The sequence below is a fragment of the Mesoplodon bidens genome (genome assembly GCF_964165515.1).
Source record: "Mesoplodon bidens genome assembly, chromosome: 5".
Lineage (NCBI taxonomy): Eukaryota > Metazoa > Chordata > Mammalia > Artiodactyla > Ziphiidae > Mesoplodon > Mesoplodon bidens.
In genome coordinates, this window is record NC_138161.1 from 120,524,277 (window position 1) to 120,548,173 (window position 23,897).

Genomic DNA, 23,897 nt, shown 5'->3' on the forward strand with positions numbered 1-23,897 from the left:
GAACATATGTATATGTATAACTGATTCACTTTGTTAAAAAGCAAAAATTAACACACCATTGTAAAGAAATTATACTCCAATAAAGATATTAAGAAAGAAAAAGAATGCCTTAAATAAATGAGAAGTTGAGTTTAGATGAAAGGGCTAACAAAAGGGATTGAGTTTATAGTATTTAAAAGGGCCCTAATCTTGGAGGACATTAGATAAAATGAGAAAATCTTACAATGAAAGATAATTAGATTGAGATCTTGAATACATCATTAAAAATCAGAGATATAAATTTAATTGATCGTCTCAAAAAAAAAAAAAAAAAAAAGAAGGAACATTTGCCTTTGCAGTCTTCTGTGTTTAAAAATTAGATGAAGGTCCCAGAGGAAAGTATGTTTTGCTTTTTGCAGCTTCAATCATTGGATGACTATTAGAGAAAAGACACCACGTTTTCTACAGGGAAAGGAGTTTGAGCAAATTAGGGAATTTCTCCTGTAGATGTTGCTAGTGTAGAACACTTCAGCTCATTACCCTTTACATATAATGAAGTCACTCACTGGACTTAAGTACCCTTCACTGAACACATCCCCGGACAACCAGCATGGAGCCAAGAAGAAAACAATTTTTTTTATATTAATAACAATTTTGGAGATATTTCATGGAACCCTTCCAAATATTTGGGAAAAAAAAACCTCTTAATAGATTTTTTATAAGCAGTTTTATTTTAGCATTCAGATGCTTCCTGGAAAATTCTGTAATTACGAGCTCTCTTTGAGCTCTTCGCTCTCCCCAGTGAATTTCCATAGCTTCAGTCAAAATGATACCAATGTTTTTTAAACTTTAGCTATAAAAGTTTCCTATTTCCTTTGAGTATCTTTAGTCTGAGATTCAGAACGTTTGTATGTTTCAACTTTTCTTGGTCATATCTTCCTGGTGCCATTAAGTCATAGACTTTCCTGATCACCCTCTTGCCTGGTAGTATTTACTGAGATTTAGAATTTGGAGATTCACTAGGGTTGTAGGTAAATTAGAAGTCTCTTTAATAACCTGCATTAAAGAGAGGTATTGCCCTCTCTGTTCATGGAGAAGTCTCCCACCAAGATGCGAACTTATTTGCTTATTCACTTACCTTACTTCAATGATAGTATTAATTATGACTTCAAACCTAAACTTATTGAAGATGAGCTTTGAAATAAGGGATGCTAAGCTGCAGAATCCAGCAAGTTTCCCTCCCCTCCTTCTTCTCCTTTCTTTCCTACTTTCTACTTTCTTCTTTGCATGTCTTCGTCAACACTGATAGATACTCATAATACAAAGGTGTGGGCATTCACTTATTCAACAAATATTTTTGAACATCTATTATGTGCCTTGATATGTGTTAGAAATTTGGGATACATTTTTAGCCAAGCAGGCATTTCCTTTCCCTAAAGGAACCTAAAAGAGAGAAAAATCTTCCTTCTACCTTCCTAGGCTCTATGGCTGAGCCTAAGAATTAAACTGACATAAAACATTAACAAAAGAAAAGCACACACATTTTATTTAAAATTTTTTACATGTACACGAGAGTCTTCCAAAGGAAAACAAAGACCCCAAGAAGCTGTATGGCTCCAAATCGTATATACTTTTAAAAATAAAGAATGATAAATTGTAAGGCTGTGACAAGATAATTTGGCTTGGGTCAGGGCTAGTGAACTGTGGGACAGTGACTAGGAAATACATGCAGGGAACTAATGGAAAATAGGGTTATTTTAGGAGGTTGGTTTATACAGATCTATTTCAGCATTGACTCCCCATCAGGTGGTAAAATGTTTTTTCTCAGTACAAGGAGTTCACTTTTCTCCTGGGAAATTTTATGACCTGCTTTTAGGTAGAAAAGGGAAGCTCAGAGAGACCTTCCCACATCTTCTGTTTCTCAAGAACCTTCAGCTCAAAATAATCAATATGCCAAAATAGCATATTTGGGGGCGACAAGTTCTGAACCCCTTCAGTAACATAAAGTGGTGCCTGCTGTCAAAGAGTTCACTCTGGAGGAGACATGCCTCGAATGTGTTATATGTATTAGTTGCTACACAAAAATGAGTTTGAGAACTTCCCTGTTATACTTTTGGAATTCAGGAAACTATCAACAATAGAAAGAGAAATCCATGCAAGGAAACAGCTTGTGCAGAGACCTGGAGGCTTAATGGTGAGATTCTGGAACAGCACGATTAGGAGGTAATGACATGTATGTCTGCAAAGGGGAAACATGGACAAAGAGGCTGGCACATTAGCAAAGGGCTAAATCAGCTCATTACCTTGCATTTCTTACTCAGAAGCCTGAAATGGTAGTTATGTCATAGAAAGCAAACTGACCACCAAAGATTTGGGAGCCCCTCCTGCAAGGCAGAATTACTGCTTAAAAAAAATGGCTTCCCAAACAGGGGCTACATGTTCGTCTCTGGTGAATCTAGATGGTGACTAGTGTACACTAATTGAATGTGTCACTCCCAGGTCGAGGTGATAGAAAATGATTATTAGTCTTCTTCACTTCCTCTCATCTCTTGGTTGAATAATGATATGCAGGGCACCCTTGGAAGTTACATGTAGAAGATGGTACAGTCGCCAGCAACCTAGGTTCTTGAATGACTGCACGAATCATAGCCTCACCTTCTAATCAAGAACACCAACACTGGACTGATACAGAAGTGAAAAATCAGCTTTTACTCTGATATGCAAGTGACATTTTCGATTTTGTCACTGCAGCTAGTTTTACCCTAATTAATGCAAGGGACCATTAGAGGATTTTTTTTTCACATAGGTATGACATGATTAGATGTATATTTTTGAAAAGGAAGATGTATTGTGTGGGCAGGAAGGTCATGTACTGGGAAGTTGCAATAGGCTACTGGAAGTTTAGGACCTGTATCAGGACTTTTATAGTAAAAAGAGAGTATAGGTTTGGGCATCATTTGGGTAGTCCATCCTAAAGAATTGCTCCTAGCTTTAGTAAGGGACAAATCTAGATGGCTCCCAGGTTTGAAAACAAGTGTGGAGTTTTAAAAAATGCAAAAATATCCAGTTAGTAATGAAATTTATGGTATAGTAAACATGCATATTAGACTTGTAGCACCCAAAATATGATGGTTAGGGGTGACCATAAATAATATTTACTACTTCAAATATTAAAGTATTTGAAATAAATGATTCTATTTTTAATGGGAAATCTACATCTCATCAGAAAAAGGAATATCTTCGGTTTAGCTCTTCTTCATAGAAAATGGTTCTTTTTTCATATGGATGCTAGCTACCTCATAAAGGCAAGGCTGCTCCAATATATTTCAGGGAGGAGTGTCCAGAGACTTACAAATGCAAGCAGAGTGGAACTTGAAGAGAGAAATTCCCTCTGTCAGGGTGTAGAATGCCAGATAATGAATCCTTACAGAGGAGACGTTACAAATTGGAGTCTGGAAGGAGAGAAGACGTCAAGGAAATAAGAGCCATTATAGAACGAATGATAGTGGTAATTAAGGTTATGGGTAAAGAAGGGTTCAGTTACTACAATGCAAATAAATCAGAAACCTGTTTGAAGCAAGGAAACAGTGCGCCTCTTGGAATTTGTCAAGTTCTTGCCTTTTTGGTTTCCTTAAAACCTAATGCTCTAGTCAGAAAGTATCTTTCTCTTGTAAGATACATAGAAAAGAAAGGTAATTGCTAAAATATGAAAAGAGGCTTATACATACACCTAGAGCTGCCTTGAACTGGTTTTGAATTAAAACAACAGTCATATTTCTCAATCAGTATTTATCATATCATTACCAACCTTGGCAGAGATAAATGACATATTTTTTGGTGATGCTAACGAACATGACATTTTAAATTCAGATTGACAAAACTGGAAGCTTCTATTTGTAAAATAATCCCCAAATGTGACTTTGGATCTCTGAGGGGGATGTTTGAATCACTAAACTAGAATATTGTTTCTTTAAAGGATTCATATATAAATTGATTAATCTATTTTTTCAAACCACACTTTAATATAATAAAGTTTTTTGTTTATTTTTTGATTTCGTGTTGGTTATTAGTTGTTTGTTGTTGCCTTTTTCAGGGAGGATGATTTTTGTCTTCTGTTATTCCACTGTTGATGGTGAAGCTGGTAATAAAAAATATAATGTAGCATTCAGAGAATTGTTTCAAAATTTGAGTTTTCAAATTCCTTCATATGACTACAGACAAATTTACATTTATTCTAAAAATAATATTTGTGCTTGATTATGAAACTATTATGTGATCTGTCTATACAATTTAAATATTAGGAAATTATAAAAATATTAAAATATTTTAAAATCTAGTTATTTGTCTTTTTTTCTTCTTTTTTTTCCTTCTATGAAGAGGTAACTTTGGTGTACTTTTTCCTATAATGTTTTATTATATGGTCCTATGTCAAAAACATTCTTTGATGACATGATTTTAATAGCTACACAGTGATCCATCATGTAGATATATCATATATTTTTAAATAATTCTTTTTTTCTGAACATATAAAATGTTTCCAAAATTTTGCTATTCTAAAACACACACACACACACACACACACACACACACACATGATGAAAACCTTCACTCAGATAAGTCTTCTTATAATATATATTTTTATTTCTAAGAGATATGTGTATATATATGTTATTTTCTTATCAGTGATTCCTAGAAATGAAATGTCTACACCAAAGTGCACAAACCTTTTGGAAGGCTCTTGATACACGTACCTAAATTGCCCTCCCGGTCACCTGTAGCAATTCATACTCCTCTCGGTGGCCATTGTTATCTTGGCCTGGCCAGCTTTGATTATCGTTACTGTTTCTAACCTGTGTCAATTTGAGAGATGAAAAATGGGATCTTATTGTGTGTATCAAGTTATTTTCATTTCTCTATATACAAAGGGGAATGAATTTTTGTTCATTTGCGAATTTGCCATGTATATTCTTCCTTTTGGGGACTGACTTTCTAAACCTTTGCATCTCACTTTTAATACACTCATTTATAGTAGTATACTTTTAGAGATAAATATTCCAACATCTTTTCTTGTCAGTCTCCTTCTTTACTTTTGTCTATATATCTTTTCGTTATTCTATAGACAAATACAAATTCTTGAACTTACTACATCCTTAAAAATCTTTACCCATGATGTAATCATTTAAAAGTTTACCTACATGTTCTTCTAGTTTTTTAAAAAAAATATATATAGTTAATTCTGTAATTTCTGAATTTATTTTGATGTATTTTATTTGATCTACATTCAAGTTGTGTGTGTGTGTATGTTGTACTTTCCAACGTTGTTGAGAGAGTTTATAAAAGAATGTTTAGTGTGTAAACTGATTATATATGCTTTACTAAACTAAATAATAAATTAACATTTTCTTTTACTGCCTTCTCAATAAGATATTTACAATATCTTATGGTTTGGTCCCTGTTTTCTTTATTGAAGTATGGCTGATTTAATATTATATTAGTTTCAGGTATACAACATAATGATTCAATGTTTTTATAGACTATACTGAATTTAAAGTTATTCCAAAATGTTGGCTCTATTCCCTGTGCTGTCCAATATATCCATGTAGCTTATTTACTTTATACACAGCAGTTTGTACCTCTTACTCCTCCACCCCTATCTTACCCCTCCCCACTTTCTTCTCCCCGCTGATAACCACTAGTTTGTTCTCGGTATCTGTGAGTATATTTCTGTTTTGTTATATACACTTATTTGTTTTATTTTTTAGATTCCACATATAAGTGATAACATGGAGTGTTTATCTTTCTCTTTCTGACTTATTTCGTTAAGCATAGTACCACCCTGAATGCACCCAATCTCATCTGATCTGGGAAGCTGAGCAGAGTTAGGCCTGCTTAGTACTTGGATGGGAGGACCCTCTTTTATATGTAAAAGTTAAAACAGACATAAGTATATAAATATAGCTACACAAGTATATAAACATCTATCTTCTGGTCAGAATTTACAGGGAAAGGAAAATTCTAATCTTTATTGGACTATCTCTATCCCTTCACTGGGTTATGCTGCTGTATCATGTCAAATATCATATATCCTACCATATATTTCAGTCTTACATATTCTTTGGTCTATTTCAGAATTACTTATGTTAGCTCACAGATCTGTGTATCCCATGTTATACCAATAAATCACTCATTTAATAGTTGGACTTTTATAATAGATATATTTTATGTATATCTGATGATGAAAGGGTCTTATTTCTCTTTTTCAAAATAGCTTTTCCAAATGTTTCCAAATAACTTAAAGTTATTTTGTCAAATTCCAAATAATTTTCCATTGAGATTTTTAATGAGATTTCAACCAGTGTAAGAAGTAGTTTAAATATAAATAATATCTTTTCAATACTAAATCTTTCCATCCAGGGAAATGCTATGTTTATTTACTTATTTAAAATTCCATAGTTCTTAGAAAGTGTTATACCTTTGCTTATATGAATTTTGCCATTTCTCATTAGAACTGATTATTTATACATATTTTATCTATTTCCATTGTTTTATTAAAGAAAACTTCAGTACATTATATGTTCTAACTGGCTTTACAAATATATAGGCAGTCTATTGCTTTTTTACTTAGTTGCTTTATTGGATTTTGTTATTAAATTATTCCAGTTCATCTATTCCAGTTAATCCTCTAGATACTTTTAAAAAAAATGGATATCATGACATCATTGCAATTCTCTTGTTTTATTCCTTCCAATAGGTTTAATTCTTGTTATTTCTTCTTTTTCTTCTCTCTCTCTTTCTTCTGGCTTTGACCAGAACTGCCAGAAAAGTGTTAAATAGTAATGACACTATTACTATTATTTAAAAACTGGATGGAATTCCACTGCTGCTGTGTGTTCCAAAGTATTATTCTTTGACTCAGTCTCTCTAGATGTTCTGGGAGGAAAGAATTCCATGTTAAAAAAAAAAAAGTCAGTGAAACCTCTTGTAAAAATGTGTTAAGAAAATAACCCAACATTGGAGTCGGGAAGCCATGAAGTGGGCGGTCTCATGCACACGCACATACGCTCAGGGCAGCTTGCTTAGACCAGTAAGAAGAAGGATGATTTCCTCTCTGCCGATAAACTAACCAAGTCTGCAGCCAATGGAAGCCATCACCACTTCAAACTCTCACTTTCCTCCAATGAACTTTTGTTCAAAACATTTCCTCCCAACTTCCTCCTTTCCTCTGTAAAAGAACGATGTTATCATTTTTTCTCATGATTTGCCTGTGGTTCACCATACTTGCTTCTCCCAAACTGAAATTCCTCTGCTTTTCCCAAACTCATTTCTTTTCTTAAATAAAATTGCTCTTTGCTCTGGTTAAGGTTGACATTATCATTAAAGACATAATGCATTTTTGCATGTTAAAGGTCTGAGAAATCCTGCAGCTAAAAATTTTTTGTTTGTTTTACTCCATTTTCTCAGAGATCAGAGAATTTTCCACAGTGTTTTGATTAAAAACCATTAGAATTTATGTTTCATTTAACGGAATCAGTCATCGATTCATGCAAAACTCTTGGGTGGAAGAATTGTTCTGCCCTGGGTGCAGGCAATAAGGGGATGCATTGTCTGAAAATAATTTTAAGAGCAATACGAAATTCAACTAAAGATCTGTGTCATTATCTGTCTACACTTGCATTTCTCACCCCAAAAGCCTTTGGTTAGTCTGAGTTCTAAATTTAGATAAGTGTTTCAGTACCTGTTGAGTCTTTGTAATATATATTTATGCTTCAAATTTACACTTTTTTATTAACTATCTTTTAGTAACTCTGGTCTGATTCTGGCCTCCAAAACCATGAAATAATAAATTTCTATTGTTGAAAGCCACCCAATCTGCAGTAACTTGTTACAGCAGCCAGAGAAAACTAATGCAGCACTGCAGTCAGATTTCCAGGGAAACAGCTCTGAATTAGGCTGACTTTTTCATTTAAATAAGTACACCCACATTTGTGCCAGGTCTGTGCATACCAACCCTTTTTCTGATATTCATGGCTTTTTTGTTTTTTGCTTAACAGTTTTCTTGTGTATATTGTTGGTGCCACACAAATGAACCTTACTGTGTATTACTTTTTCATTGATTTTCTTATGTGTATTTATTCTCCTTTATTCATTAGCCTACCGGGTCCCTTTGAGCAGAGCCTAGTTTGATAAAAGTGGAAAGAAAAGAAGTCTTGAAGTCAACTAGTCCTCGTTCTGAATTCCAGACTTTAGACAAGGTACTTATTATATTGAAGCCTCAAGTTCCTTCTCTATAACAGAAGGATGATAAAACCTATGGTGCAAGAGATAATTTCATGGATTAAATGAGATAACAAATGCAGAGTACCTGACTCAGAGCAGGAATCAGATAAAGTTAAGTTCCCTGCATCTTTCTTACCCTGAATAACTGATAGTCTTTGGCATCATAGCAACCACTGAGTAAATAAGTGGACTTGCTTGCTGAATTGGACACACTTATAATTCAAACTGCAAATTGACATTTTTTAAAAAACAATTGATATTTACAAAAAAGGCATACATTATACACATTAGAGTAAATGGTGATCTTGAAGCATGTTTATAACTATGAGAGCTAAATGCTCTTTTTTTCAGCCATATTATAAATCATTTCTGCATGATGAAGTTGTCAAAATCAGCTGCTAATATCATTTTTGAGTCTAGTACTTTCTTTGCAATCTGAACACACACACACACACAAAATAAACATCAGTGGTACCTAGATGTGTGACATCTATTTTTGGTGTAGTTCAGATGTTGCCATCTGTTTTCTATATGTTAACTGGCCTAATTGTTTAAGAATTAATAGGCACTAGAAATACAAGTGACATTCCCAGGAAAAGAAGACTGTTTCTGGGACTTAGACTGAGCCACTTTGGTAGGAAAAAGACAAAGAAAAAACAAAACAAAACAAAAAGTTAATCAGCTCAAAAGAAACATGGACTCAAAAATAAATTGACATGATTAGGGGAGATAGAGTAATATCTAATAGATTTTCGTGACCTAATGAATCCATAACATGCCAGATAAGTAGAAAAGCCAAAGGATCTCAAAAGACAGCACTAGTACATTTTTTTTTCTCCTTATAAGCTGAATAGCAAGTGTCTAAGGGTGTGTCTGAGCTACTAGATCAAACTGACTCTTGGGGTTTATTAATTTAATTTGCTGCTAGACCCACTGTGAGTGTATATCCTAGTCCTAAAACTGAGGCTCCTGTGTTGTCTTTGCCTGTGTGAAATGAAAAAATGTTTATCATTTTTCTCTGTCTCTTTGTAATGTGTGTGTTTGGAATTTCCTAAGTGTTAAAAGCACAGGAAGTAACTTTTGTTCTAATATTTGTTCTTTGACCTTGATTTCTGACAGAGTTCCTAAATCCCTTGGAATTTCCTGGGCGATAGCAGTGTCTTTTGTTCTGATGAGGTGACTCTTGGTGGGTTCCTGGATGGGATGTGGTCACCAGAAAAAACAAGCCATGATTAGAAGCTTTGATTTTCAGCCCCAGGCCCCATTCTCCAGAGAGAGTAAAGGGTCTAGTATTGTCATGAGTCATTAACTGACTTAATGCTCAATCATACCTACACACTGAAGCCTCCACAAAAATCCCCAAAGTATAAGATTTCTGGGTTGGTGTACACATCTACATGCACCAGGATTGTGATGTATCCCACATCCCCGGTACAGAAACTCCTGCACTGGGGACCTTTCTGAACCTCATCCTATATCTGACTATTCATCTGAATCCTTTATTACATCTTTTCTTTTTTTTTTTTTTTTTTGTGGTACACGGGCCTCTCACTGTTGTGGCCTCTCCTGTTGTGGAGCACAGGCTCCAGATGTGCAGACTCAGCGGCCATGGCTCAAGGGTCCAGCCGCTCCGCGGCATGTGGGATCCTCCTGGACCGGGGCACGAACCCGTGTCCCCTGCATCGGCAGGCAGACTCTCAACCACTGCGCCACCAGGGAAGCCCCACTTTATTACATCGTTTTATGTAATAAACTGGTAAACGTGTTTTCCTGAGTTCTGTAAGCTATTCCAATAAATTATCAAACCCAAGGAGGAAGTCATGGGAACCCCAATTTAGAGCTGGTCAATCAAAAGTATGAGTAGCAACCTGGGACTTGTGATCAGCATCTGAAGTGGTGCAGGGGTGGTCTCGTGCGACTGAGCCCTTAATTTGTCATGTCTGATGCTGTCTCTGGGTAGAGAGTGTCAGAATTGAGTTAAATCGTAAGATACTCAGCTGGTACAGAGAACTGCTTGATGTGTAAGAAACCCACACATCTAGTTTCAGAACTATTGTGAGTGTGTAAGTAGAGATAAAACCCAGGACAAGTGTGCTCTTCCCTACAGCCTGCAAATTCTGATCAGCAGCAAATGTGTGTCTGTGTGTATATAATAGGGTATATTTATATATGTATGCATTTGCAGCTTCTATAAATAAACACTGACCTATATTAGGAATGTCAAGAATTTATTGAGACATTGGTAAGGGAAAGTGTTAATTTTTTAAAGATTATATATCAGTTTACAGATTAAAACTTCTTATACCTCATCATTGTGTTCTTTCCAACAAACCAGGAAAACAAATTTATTCCTGAATTATTCCAAATCTCAAATGTGATGACTTCTCCTAATGTCATGAAACTAGTACAAGCAAGTGTTGTGGTTCAGATCCAGAAAGACCCAGGGCTCTTATTAATCCCTCACATTTTTCTCAGGAAAAAACCCCAGGAACTTAAATAATGGGAAAGGCAGGAAGCCTTCAGGAGCAGCTTTCCAGCACACAGGAGGGTAACAATGATGAGAGCAGTGTTGGGGCAAACCTTGCTGGGGTTTCTTACTTTCTTGAAACCCATTTAGTGTTCCCAGCATGTTCCTGAAAGACCCACAGACACAAAACAGGGGAAATCTATGCAGAGGAGAGCACATTGCTGAAAGGACAGCCAAAAGCCCCAGAAGTTCAAAAGGCCTACCTGAGTCAACACTCTTTCTGTCCTCATCCCAAACCCCATACAGCACTCTGAGTTATAAAACCTCTGCTTTTTTATTCATCTTATCATTTCACTGTTCCCCTCATACGCAATTGAAGCCAAATCCGGCCTCTGTACCCTGACACAGAATTAAATCTCAGAGACAGAGTTTTGGGTGAAGTAGAAAAGTATAGCTTTATTGCTTTGCCAGGCGAAGGGGGACACAATGGGCTAATGTCCTCAAGACTGTATGTCTCGACCTGGAGGAGGTAGTGAGGAGGTTTATAGTAATGGTTCAAAGAGGGGGGTGTGGTCAGCTCATGGATATTCTTCTGATTGGTTGGTGGTGAGGTAACTGGGAGTCAGAATCATCAACCTTCTGGTTCTAACCCGTCTGGTGTTGTGGGCATCATACTGTTAACTTCTTCCACCGAGTGGGGGTTTCAGTATCTGCGAAACAGCTCAAAGATATTGTTACATGTATCCCTTGAGGGGGAACCAGGACACTGCCCCAAGGCTGCACTATTGTTTCTTGACTGTTCCTCCCTTGTCTCTGCATCCCCTCCCTTCCCTGATTAGCAAATGTTTGAACTTGCCCGTTGGAACTCAGGGAAGGTCATGGAGGCTGAATAAAGCCTATTTCCTACAATCAAAGAAATGGGAAACACAGAAAGCCTTTTGTGCCCAGAAGCCCACAGGGTCCTGCTCATACCACAATTACCCTTCAACTCCACTTGGGATTATACAATTTTGAACTAGAAGAAGAGACTATTCTCTCTGAAAATGTATCCTTCTATCTCTATCCAAATGTCCTTTTCTGATTTCTATTGAATTTCACTCCTTTCCCATTGCTTGGCATTTTGGAAAAATTTCATGGTTGCAACTTCACTCTTCCTCTTGTGTCTAAGTCCAAGATGGGCACTTTGATACATTCTAGAACTTAGTCTTTGAAAAGATGGAGAAGACCAGGAAGAAATATGGAACAAATAGTCCCAATTTTCACAAATTGGCTGAGAGTTAGTCTTGCTAGCCAACTTGCCATCTGATTCCTTGTTTGTGATTAAACTGATACTTGTAGTGAAGATCAGTTCCAAAAGAGAGGATTGTGTTTGAGATCATGCATAAAAGGACTATCGGACCTTGAAGTAATCAATGGGCAAGTGTGAAACTATACACAGTTTTTTGGTGAATATTATGTCTACTCTGTATCTAGTGAAGCTTCCGCAGATGGACCGTGTCTCAGGTTATCATAGCAGAAATCATCATGATACCACATGCATATTAGCTTAGAGAGAATACTCCCCTTTTCAACAAATTCAGAAGTGAATAGTAATGGCCATTGTTTGCCCTGATACTAATCATTTATAGAACACTTGTTTACATTACCACATTAAACTCTCTAAATAATGCTTTGAATTGGGTATTAATTTTATCTCCATTTTAAATCTTAGGTTAGCAAAAGTAAATTATTCACAACTCATATTTAGAAAATGGTATGGTGTGCTGAAATATAGGTCTTCTGCCTTTAAATCTTATTCTTTCTCATCTGAGAAAATTCTATATTTAACTTACATACAAATTTTCCTTACTGAATGGAAGAGAAATAAGAGCTAAAAATTATAATGAATAGGGAATGTAGAAGAATATACCTACTGTAGTGAACAAAGTTGTTCAACTCCTGCTTTATTTAGAATCCATTCCCATTTTGCCACAATGTATATTTACTGAATCAACTCTGAAATACCTGACTTAACTTAAACAAACAAACAAACAAAAAAACATGGTGAACTAACAATGTATTAGAAAATAAACAGAGTGAAGTTCTACAAATTGAGAGGGAAAGAACCTTTGCCAAAGACCATGAGGCTTAGACCACCCTTATCCATGGTTTCACTTTCCCTTGTTCAGTTACTCAAGGTCAACCTAGGTCCAGAAATATTAAATGGAAAATTCCAGAAATAAACAATATGTTTTAAATTGCATGCTGTTCTGAGTAGTGTGATGAAATCTCACGCCATCCTGCTCTGTCCCCCTGGGATCCCCAACCATCAACATCATCCATTCCTGACATCCAACCATCGACTTTGTCAGGGCTCGATGATCCAGGATCACCCAAAGCAGATTATCCTCCTTCTGACATATTGTCAGTCGGTCAATAATAGCCTAACAATGTCACAATACCTACATCATTCATTTCACTTCATCTCACCAAGTAGGCACATCATCACAAGAAGACAAAGGGTGAATACAATAAAGTAGGATATTTTGAGAGGAAAAGAGACCACATTCCCATAAATTTTATTACAGCATATTATTATAATTGTTCCATCTTATTCTTATCTATTGCTAATCTCTGACTGTGCCTAATTTATAAATCAGACTTTATCATAAGTATTTGTAGGATAAAAACAGTAGAGTACCATTTTCTGTATTTTCTTTCATCACTACCTTGCTGAATTATTGATTTGAGTTATTCAGTATCTTAAAACAAAAATATAACTTAAATTTTGAGTACCTAATATCAAAAAGGTACAAATTGACTATACATATATTCATTCATTTCCTCAAAAAAGAACAAATGGATTGCTATAATATGTCAGTCATTAGACTGGTTGTTTAGGAGACTGAGGTAAAAGAAACATAGCACTGTTTGCTTTCAGGGAGCTCACACACTACAGATGGAGCATGACAAGCATGCATATACTTATAATATAGTGTGGAATTATAATAATTGTGTTGTAGGCAAATTTCTTTGGTAGCACCAAGTTAGAAATAATTATCTCCAACTGTAATTGCTGAAGGAGACTTCAAATAACAGATCCAATTTATCTTAAATTTTAACTTGAAGTTTGTCAGATGAAGAAAAAGGGTGTAGTATGAGTCAGCATGTCTGTTTTGTGGAAAGAAATAGATATGTGGAAGAAACAAGGTGTGACTGAGAAGGGGACATTCAATGAGCTGTATTCTCTAATATTGGCTGGGTTAAGCCAAAGGCAGTCCCCAGAGCAGAAGCAAAACAACAGGCCAATAAGACAAAGTTGAGTTTATTGCTTACCTCAGTATGAGATCTACTTCCACACTAGTAGTGATGGATGGGGGAAGGGCAAATTTGGAATATTTATTGAGCTTTTAAAATCAAGTCTAATGTCTTTAAATGTGAGAGTTGTAATTACAATATAATTTAGGATGTGTACACAGCAGCAGGGCAAGTATTTTGAAGCAAGAGCTTCAGAGAGTCTTAGAGTACAAACTGTCATTTGACACTTTCAATTGAAGAGTTGATGGATCTTTCAGGAAGTTCCTGGAATGAAAGATAGTTATTTGCAACTTTTAAAGTCATGTTAATATAGACAGTAAGCTGTGTGGGTATAGATGGTTCTGATTCTCAGTTGGGATGAAATAGTCAATAAAAGTAAATTTCTTCAGATGTTAAAGGGTCTTGTATGTCATTCAGATATCTCATCTGTTCTCTCTTTGTCCTTGTTAAATTAATGATGCTTTGTATTTCTTGCTGTTGCTCAGCTACTCAGGATATTAAGATTATTGTTGCTCAAAGTCTTGAATTACTCAGCTAGAAGTGTCCCACAATTTATAACACAGATAAAAAATGAACTAAGTATGTCATTATTTCAGGTGTGGATGGTGCCTTAGGTGTACTTCCTGAAAATCTCCTTGTTGCTTGAATGTGACTATCCTCTTAAGATCATGACTTTTAGTCCCTTTCCCTCCTCCATCCAGTATGACATACAAGGAATGAACCTTCTTGGTTCCAAGGGACTTTTGTTTAATGATTTTAACAAATGATGATTAATACACAAGATGATTTATCATCAATGCTTTCCAAGCAGAGAGTCATCAAAGGGGGGAAATTTGGACCATGAATTTACTACATATGTTCATCCCCAAGTGTAACATAAACTTTTGACCCAGCCATCCAAAAACCACCTGGAACTTGTTTTCTTTGCTCCCTAGAGACCACAGCTAAACAACCAATCTGCTGCTGGCCAGTGACTGAATGCCTGCTGGTACCAATCGTAGTTCTATAAAGATAACCTATATAACTTCTCTGGAATGGCTTTGTCTCTTGCCTTTATGCCCCCTGCCATTTTCTATTTCTCTTGGTACACATTTAGTTGTTACTTGAATCAGTGCCTCCTGAATTGCAATTCTTAAGATGCCAGTTAAACTCTTCTTCTTTGCAGCTTTCTGCATTTCTTGGTAGACACATCCATCATGCCCGCTAGCTTGGATAACAGTGTGAACAAGTTGCTGCATTTCCTTGAGTCTCAAGTATTTCTTATGCAAAATGGGCACTGTAATGTCAGCCTCACAAAGTTTTGGTGATTAATTTAAGTATACAGTATTTTGCATGACAAATTTATTTGGTGAAAATCGATAAATTTTGTATCATCATTACAATGAAATTTTGTATTGTGATTCAATGTTTTAAAGCTCACAAGCTTATCTCTGGATTCCATTTTCAGGCAAGTCACATTTTCTTTACCAGTTTTCAATCTGATGCATCTGCCTTCATAAATCATATATAAAGTTGATAAAAGCAAAGAGCACAGCCCTAGGAAAATCCAACAGGTTAGCAACTATTTATAATTTGACAATTTATGAGAAAAATGTCTCCAATACATAAATAATTCCCTTGCGTTTCATTTGCTTATACACCATTATTTCTAAAAGTTTGTCACAAAAAGAATGAAGATTGATTTATCTTCTTAGGTGGTACAATGGGTAAATGTGAGCACAATACATTGCTTCAGTCTTTTTTGCTGGGAAGGTAATACTAATCTATTATTTTTTAAAGATATACCTGAATTCAGCCAAAGGCTAATTAATAATCCACAGAGACATAGAAAGCCCTAAGAGTAGTTTAGCTTTGAGCTTTTTCTGTGTTTTCCAGTGATCATTTGGCTAGTTCAACCGAAGTCACTGTCTTTGAATGGAATTGTGACCTGTCCTTAGATGTTATTCAGCCCTTTATCCTCTCTCATCAGCATAAGAGTAAGAGCAGTAGAACTACTTTGGGGCATGCTTTCCAGTCTGTGTACAGATAGAAAGAGCCCTCCAGGTACTGAGGATCAGGAAACCTGTGTCCTAATCACAACCCCCGTTTGACATTCTTGTGCCAATCACTGACAGAGCATTCTAAAAGTCATTTACAAAATAAGGAGGATAGGTTGGACATGTCTATTTATAAAATCATGTATAAATGATTTTAAAATCATTGTCATTTATAAGTAATAAAATCAAAATAATTTCTAAAATCAGGTGATGGACCATGTGCTTTAATGTGTTTTATCAAATTGGCTAACACTATAGGAGTTTTTTGCTGAAAAACAAACAAACAAAAACATGAGTCAAACACCAAAAGATTACTGCTAATCACAAAAAAACCGACATCTCAAGTAAATGATCTTAATGCTTTTCTATGTATGGGAAGATGCCAAGAGTCTAGGCTCACTGAAGTTATCCCTTTGATAAGCATCTTAATTATCTAGGACCAGTATCTTATTTTTCTCCATCCTGAATTCCCCTCAGTTAGGGTGGGGGTAGTGCCTACAGTGGTTGATGTCTTGATGGGAGGCAACATTCTCTGTTTACTAACGTGGCAGGCAATATTTTTTTGTCCACACCAGAATACCCTTCCCTGTGTGGTTTCAGAACTGAGTTGGCCAAGAAAGAAACTTGTACAAGATTGGACAGTAGAAATGAAACCAGGGCCATTACTCTTTGAAGGAACTTGGCATTCAGACATTGGGACAGCAAACTAGAAGTGTCCATGACCTCCATTTTTCTTCCTTCTCCTCAAAATCTGAGTCCATCTTGTCTTCCTAATTGCTGGTCCTGTCAACCAAGAGTGACCCCATGCCCACCACCAGGCACAAGCCCAGGGAGACACCAGCTTCCTCAGAAGAGGCAGTTACTACAGGCCTTAAACCAGTTCTCCCTTCATGGCCCAGTTAGATGTCCAGAGGGTCTTTGCTTCTAGAATTTTCCTACAAGCTCTGACTTGTCCATGTGCTCCAGTGTTTCAGACTGAAACTGAGCAGGACCCTGTGGGACTTCTGGACCCAGAAGCCTTTCTGTGTCTCCCATTTCTTGTTTGTAGGAAATAGGATTCGGCCTCCATGACCTTCCCTGAGTTCCAAAGGGCAGGTTCAAACAGTTGCTGATCAGGTAACGGAGGGGATGCAGAGACAGGGAGGAGCAGTCAAGAAATAATAGCCTTGAGGCAGGGTCCTGGTTCTGCTTCAAGGGATACACATAACAATATCTCTGAGCTCTTCTACAGAACTAAACCCCCAACAAATGGAAGATGTTAACTACTTGATGAAGCATTCTTCATTCCAGAGAGAAGGTCACAGTTTGATAACCTTGAGTATGAGAGAAGCTCATCAGGAGACCACCTGAAGCCAGATTAAAGGAATGCAGGCCCTGCATACACCCTGATCCTTATCACAACTCCACCCTTGAACCATGGCTATAAAACCCCTCACCAAATCCCCCCAGGTGGCGACACACAGTTTTTGAGGCAGAAGCCCACTGTGTCCCCATTTGCCTGGCAAAACAATGAAGCTATTCTTTTCTACTTCACCCAAAACTCTGTCTCTGAGATTCAATTTGGCATCTTGCGCAGAGGCCGAAATTTTAGCCTCAAGAACGAAATGGTTAGTAGCTATTTTTCAGATCTTCCCACTTCCCCCCTTCTAGACCTTCCTTTCTTCATCCCCTCCCACATTTATGTAAGATCTAATTCCTGTCATATGTACCCTGTCACCATAATACTTGTAAGTGGCCTCATTCTTCTAATAGAGTCCGGATGGATACAGACCAAAATTCATAAAGTCCTTTCTAGTTAGGATGTGAAATGGTTCTATAATTTCTTTCACAGACTCAACCATTAACCTAAGAGTGATGATACATGTTTTCATTTAATCCTCACAACAAGTCTATGAAGTAGGTTTTATTAATAGGCTCATTTTACAGTTGAAGGAACACATTCTAAGAATATTATCTAATTTGATTCACACAACTTGTTGTGACCATAATTCAAACCCTCTGTGTCTCACTCCAGAATGTAAGTCCTCAGAGTACAGAAACATCTACAGATTCATTGATATGTCTTAGGTGACCTGTGAACACTTGGAAAATGTGTTTGTATTAAACATTTTTCTAGGTAGAAGAAGTATGTAGTTTTCAACACATTTATAAAGAATTCTGTAACCTCAAACATTAAAATTAATGCTTGAAACTGTGCTATTCAATATGTTCTCCACTGGCCACATGGAACTACTTAAATTTAAATTAAGTTTAATTTAATTTAAAATTCAGTTTCTTAGTTACACTAATCACATTTCAGGTGCTCAGTAGCCACATGTGGCTACCATATTGGACAATACAGATAAAACTTCCTGTAGTGATGAAAATATTTTCCATCAGACAGTGCTACTTTAGAGGATAGTCAACATTTGAAGGAAATGCAAAAGGTGCATTACTCTCTGTACATTAAGGGAGCCAACCCCCCCTTTTACAATTCCCCTACTTTCCCTTACCTCTCCCCAAAACACAAAATTCCCGTTCAAGTAGAACATTAAATTCACCTAACACTTTAGGGGAAGCTTTATATTTTCCTTTATAAATGTCAGTGCCTTTTGTACAGCATGATTGCATACAGAGTTGAAAAACAGATCCAATTCACCTACATAGCCACATAAATATTTTAAGACTGTGTTTTATAAATTGTAAACTTTATTATAGGCTTTGGTTCCAGAGCAGGTGAAGTCTGTATATCGAGTCCCACTGCTTGTGGCTATTGCTTCAGTAGCCTGCCTCTCCACTTGTGCCATATACTAACCCAGCAGACTCGATTAACAGTTCTCCAGGGCCTCCTGCTACCTTCCAAGAGAAATACTGATTGAACCAGAGGCAAATTCCTCCTTCTTTGACTTATGTGCATAAGAGAAAAACCTAGGATTTACCAACAGCACAATAGACTACAAACAGAAAACCAATCACCCTGTTCAGGGAAAGCACTAAAGAGTTTCAGGCCAGATAGGTTTTGAATGGTGAACATAGACTTATACAGCTGCAGCAGGCTTCTTTGCATTTTAAGGAGAAACATAATAGCATCCCCAATTAGGAACTAATTAGGAAAATAAGTAGCAGTTCTAGAATTTGGCAACTATCTCTCATAACCTGAAAGCAATCAAAACACTTCAGATTCACCTGTGTAAAGAAGACTGGAGTGGGTACCAACATCAGTTCTGGCAAAAGGGGGAAGATAGTCAGTTGCTTAAAATGCTCTCGTCTTTTTGCTATGTAGCCTTTTTAGGAGTAGAGTCTCTGATCCTCTATGATAATCCCTGGCATGGACATATATACACTACCAAACGTAAAATAGATAGCTAGTAGGAAGCAGCCGCATGGCACAGGGAGATCAACTTGGTGCTTTGTGACCAGCTAGAGGGGTGGGATAGGGAGGGTGGGAGGGAGGGAGTCGCAAGAGGAAAGAGATATGGGAACATATGTATATGTATGACTGATTCACTTTGTTATAAAGCAGAAACTAACACACCATTGTAAAGCAATTATACTCCAATAAAGATGTTTAAAAAAAAATGTAGGTGCTATTTGGGAATCTAACAATGTTTTCTAGCAAACTGTTTTTTGTTAACTGGGAAGTATGTAGAACAAGGGTCTGGAAAGTCCTTGGATGTTTGCGAGATCCATGAGAATCTTTAAATTTTATATTTTAACTTAATTAAAACATAAAATTATTTTAACTTAATAGGAGTATCCTGCTGTTTAGAAACATCTTACCAGTTGTAAAGATACACTTTCTTTGCAGTCATGATTTGCAATTGAAAGGTACTTTCATAGAATTAGGTTTTCTCTGTTCAATGTAAAAGTTTCTCAAGCTGTGGTTGGCAGATCCTTTAGGATATAATTTTAAAGATCCTTGAGAACTTCTCTCTTTAAGTTTCTTCTAGTACTTAGGTCTGAGAAAATTTTACTTAACTGTGAATTCATTAAAATGTGTTCTGATCTAAAGTCTCATTTTTTTTTAAATTTAATTTAATTTTTATTTTATATTGGAGTATAGTTGCTTTACAATGTTGTGTTCATTTCAGGTGTACAGCAAAGTGATTCAGTTATACATATACATGTATATATTCTTTTTTCAGATTCTTTTCCCATATAGATTATTAGAGAATATTGAGTATAGTTCCCTGTGCTATACAGTAGGTCCTTGTTGTTTATCTATTTTATATATAGTGGTGTGTATATGTTAATCCTAAACTCCTAATTTATCTCTCTCCCCACTTTGTAAAGTCTCATTTGGGATGACATGGAATGTCCTATTTGTTGGCTACTTCCCTCAATGTCTTTACAATAAAACCTTTGTTCCTAATCAGAGAACATATAAAGTCTCCCAGATCTATGACATAAGGCAAATTAGGACTTAGCTAACCTGTAGTGAGGAGAAAATGAGATGCTGCATGGAAGCCATCTAGCGTTGTGCCTGTTAAAGCAGACCTTTGGATAAACCATGGCTCTGAGTTCATCCTTTCCCCTTCGGCAGCATGTAACTCAGCTGGCACATCCACAGAAGATTCTCTCTCCCCATCTCTACAAGTGAGGGCCTTCTGTTAAGCCACTTGCCCTGTGTCTAAGTTCATATTCCAAGGACTAGACATAATTTAATCTTGAGATGAGGGTTTGAGATTTCCTTCTACCCCCATAAATTATTTGTAAATGTACTTTTTGGTTTTTGTTTTTGTTTTAATTTCCATGTGATTACAAATCTTCCTCTAGTTTTTCTCTTACTGATTTCTAGTTTTATTAAACTTATAGTCAGAGAACACACTCTCTATGACTTCAATTAATTTAAATTTAAGGACAACTTTATGCCTCAGAATATAGTTTATCTTGTTGAATAGTCCATAGTCACTAAAAATATCTATATCCACATCTATATATTCTGCTGTTGATGGAGGAATTATTCTATATATGTCAATGTCAAGTAGATTCTACTTTTTGATTACATTGTTCAGATTATCTATATTCTTGAATATATCACTTTTTATTATTTTCTTATTGATTGCTCTGGGTATTAGGATGTACATATGTAATTTATTATAATAGTCACTTCCAATCCAAGTAAAGTGTAAAAATATTTTCATTCAGGTCTCTTTATAATTTTGCTTCAACCATAAAACATGATTTAAGAAACTCATGATATAAATCAGGTAGTCTATTACTATTACCCCCTATATTTATGCACTCTGATGATCTTTCTTTCTATAGTCCAAGCTTTCTTCTGTATCATTTTCTTTCTAAGAACTTCCTTCAGCCATTCATTACGAGTAAGTTTGCTAGCAATACCTCTTTTTAGTTTTACTTTATCTGAGGATGCCTTTATTTTCCTTTGTTCCTGAGGTATGTTTTCACCAAATATAGAATCTGCAGTTGATAATTCTTTTCTTTCAGTAGTTTTGAAACATGTTATGCTACTTCTTTGTGGTCTCCATGGTTTCAGATGAGATTTGGTATTCCTCTATAAGTAATGTGTTGTTTTCTTCTGGCTGCTTTCAAAATTTTTGTTTGCCATAAATTTTCCTAAAAATTATAATGTATTCTGGTATGGATTGCTTTGGATTACCCTGTTTGGGGCTCACTCAGTTTCTTTAACCTGTAGGTTTATGCCTTCTGCCAAATTTAGGAGATTTACTGCCATTATTTCTTTGAAAACTTTGTTACATGCTCTCTCTCCTCTCCTTCTGAGACATCCAATGGTAAAAAACAAACAAACAAAAAAACAAATTAATGAATTTCTTGTTGTCTCAAGATCCTTGAGGTTCTATTCATATATATATATATATATATATATATATATATATATATATTTTTTTTTTTTTTTAGTCACTCTGCTGTTCAAATTGGGTGAATTCAACAATCCGTCCTCAAGTTCACTGATTCTATCCTCTATCATCCTCAGCTAATGAGTTTTTATTCTGGTGATTACATGTGTCAGTCCTATAATTTCTATTTTGTTCTTTTTTATAATTTCTATTTCTTTTTGAGATTTTTCTATTTTCCATTTGTTTCAAGAGAATCTGCAGTTGATTGGTGAAGCAATTTATGACCTATTTAAAAACATTTTCAGATAATTCCAACACCTGATTCACATTAATGTTAGCATCTATTGATTGCCTTTTCTTGTTCATATAGTGATTTTCCTCACTTTTGGTATGACAAGTGAGTTTTGAAAGTATCCTGGACAATTTTGGATACTATATTATGAGGCTTGGAGCCTGCTGAGTCTTCTTTTTTGGTAGGCAGCCACCCTATTGTATGCAGTGCAAGAGCTGAGTGGGTGTGCATGTTTGGCTTTCTACTGGGTCCTGCTAATACTACTGCAGCAAAAGTGGAGCCTATACTCTTACTGTCTCATTGAAGAAGGGTGGAGTGCAACTTTACCTCTCTCATTGCCCCCACTGATACCTTCCCAGTGAAAGTGGGCATCTCATATTATCTTGTTCTGCCTCATTGATACTGGAGGGAGTTGTGTCTCAGCTCCCCATCAAGACCCAGAGACAACACGAGAAGGGAACAGAAGTGCTGGCTAGTCCTTTTTAATAGTGCTTCCCTAATCTCCATGCTCCTGAGTGAGTGTGGAGATTCAGCAACCCACTGGGCTTTGCTGTTACCAGGGGCAGTGAGAAAGTGGAGTGATTACTTGTCCTGAATTTCATCAGTCTCGGTGCTAGATGGTAATGTAAGCTCAGCTTGCCACTGGGCCCCACTGATGCTGGGTGCTCAGTGAAACCTGGTGATTAGCCCTGCCTTACCCCACCTTGTTAACTCTGCTGAATCAGGGCAAAGCCTCGGCCAGCTGCTGGACCCCACTGATGCTATTCTGGTGGAGGAATTGGAATACAGCCTGTTTTAGCTAGGCAGGAAATGAAAAATCTGTTCACTGTCGATGGTACACAGGTGGAGCAATCAGCACCTCCTAGTTCTGTCTGGCAGGGAATGGAAGATCAGCTGCCACATAGGCCTGCTGACACCACCAGGTGGGAGAATCAGAGCATGCCACCTGCTTCCATGCTATGTAGAGGTGGAGGAGTAAAAGACTCAAATCTTAGCTTGTTCTGCTGAAACTTCAGGTACCAGGCTAGTGGTGACTCTTTTCCATCCATGTTTTGGCTGGAGTTGGGCAAGTATTGACAAAAAAGAAGAGGCTTTCTTTGGAGACTTTTTTTATCTGTGCCAGTTTTGACCTGGAAGCTTCTGCAGAACCCTGTTCAAGATATTTGTGAGGGAAGGAAACCTCACACCTCAGTATCATGTTTGTCCTCGAGTCCCACCAACTGTAGTCTGCCTACCTGTTTCTTTCTAACTTTCAGAGTCTTCTTATGCTTGTTTGTTGTGTTATGCCCCATAATTTTAGTTGTAAGAGGGCAGATGGGGGAGGAATGGGGCTACTCCATCTTAGCAGGACTTTATAGCAGACAATGTTTGTTTGTTATTTTTTTATTATTATTTAATTTTTTTGGCCACACCATGCAGCTTGGGGGACCTTAGTTCCCTAACCAGGAATCGAACCCATGCCCATGGCAATGAAAGCATGGAGTCTTAACCACTGGACCAGCAGGGAATTCTGTTATTTTTAATTATGTTAAAAAACACATAAGATCTACTGTCTTAACTATTTGTTACTGTTCAGTTCATTAGTGTTATCTATACTCACATGTTGTGCAACTGATCTCTAGAACTTTTCTCATGCAGCTAAAACTCTATGCCTACTTCAAAAAATCTATTTCACCCTCACCCTCACCCTCCCCCAGGCCCTGATAACCCTTCTAAATTTCTATTTCTTGGGGTTTTACTTAGATACC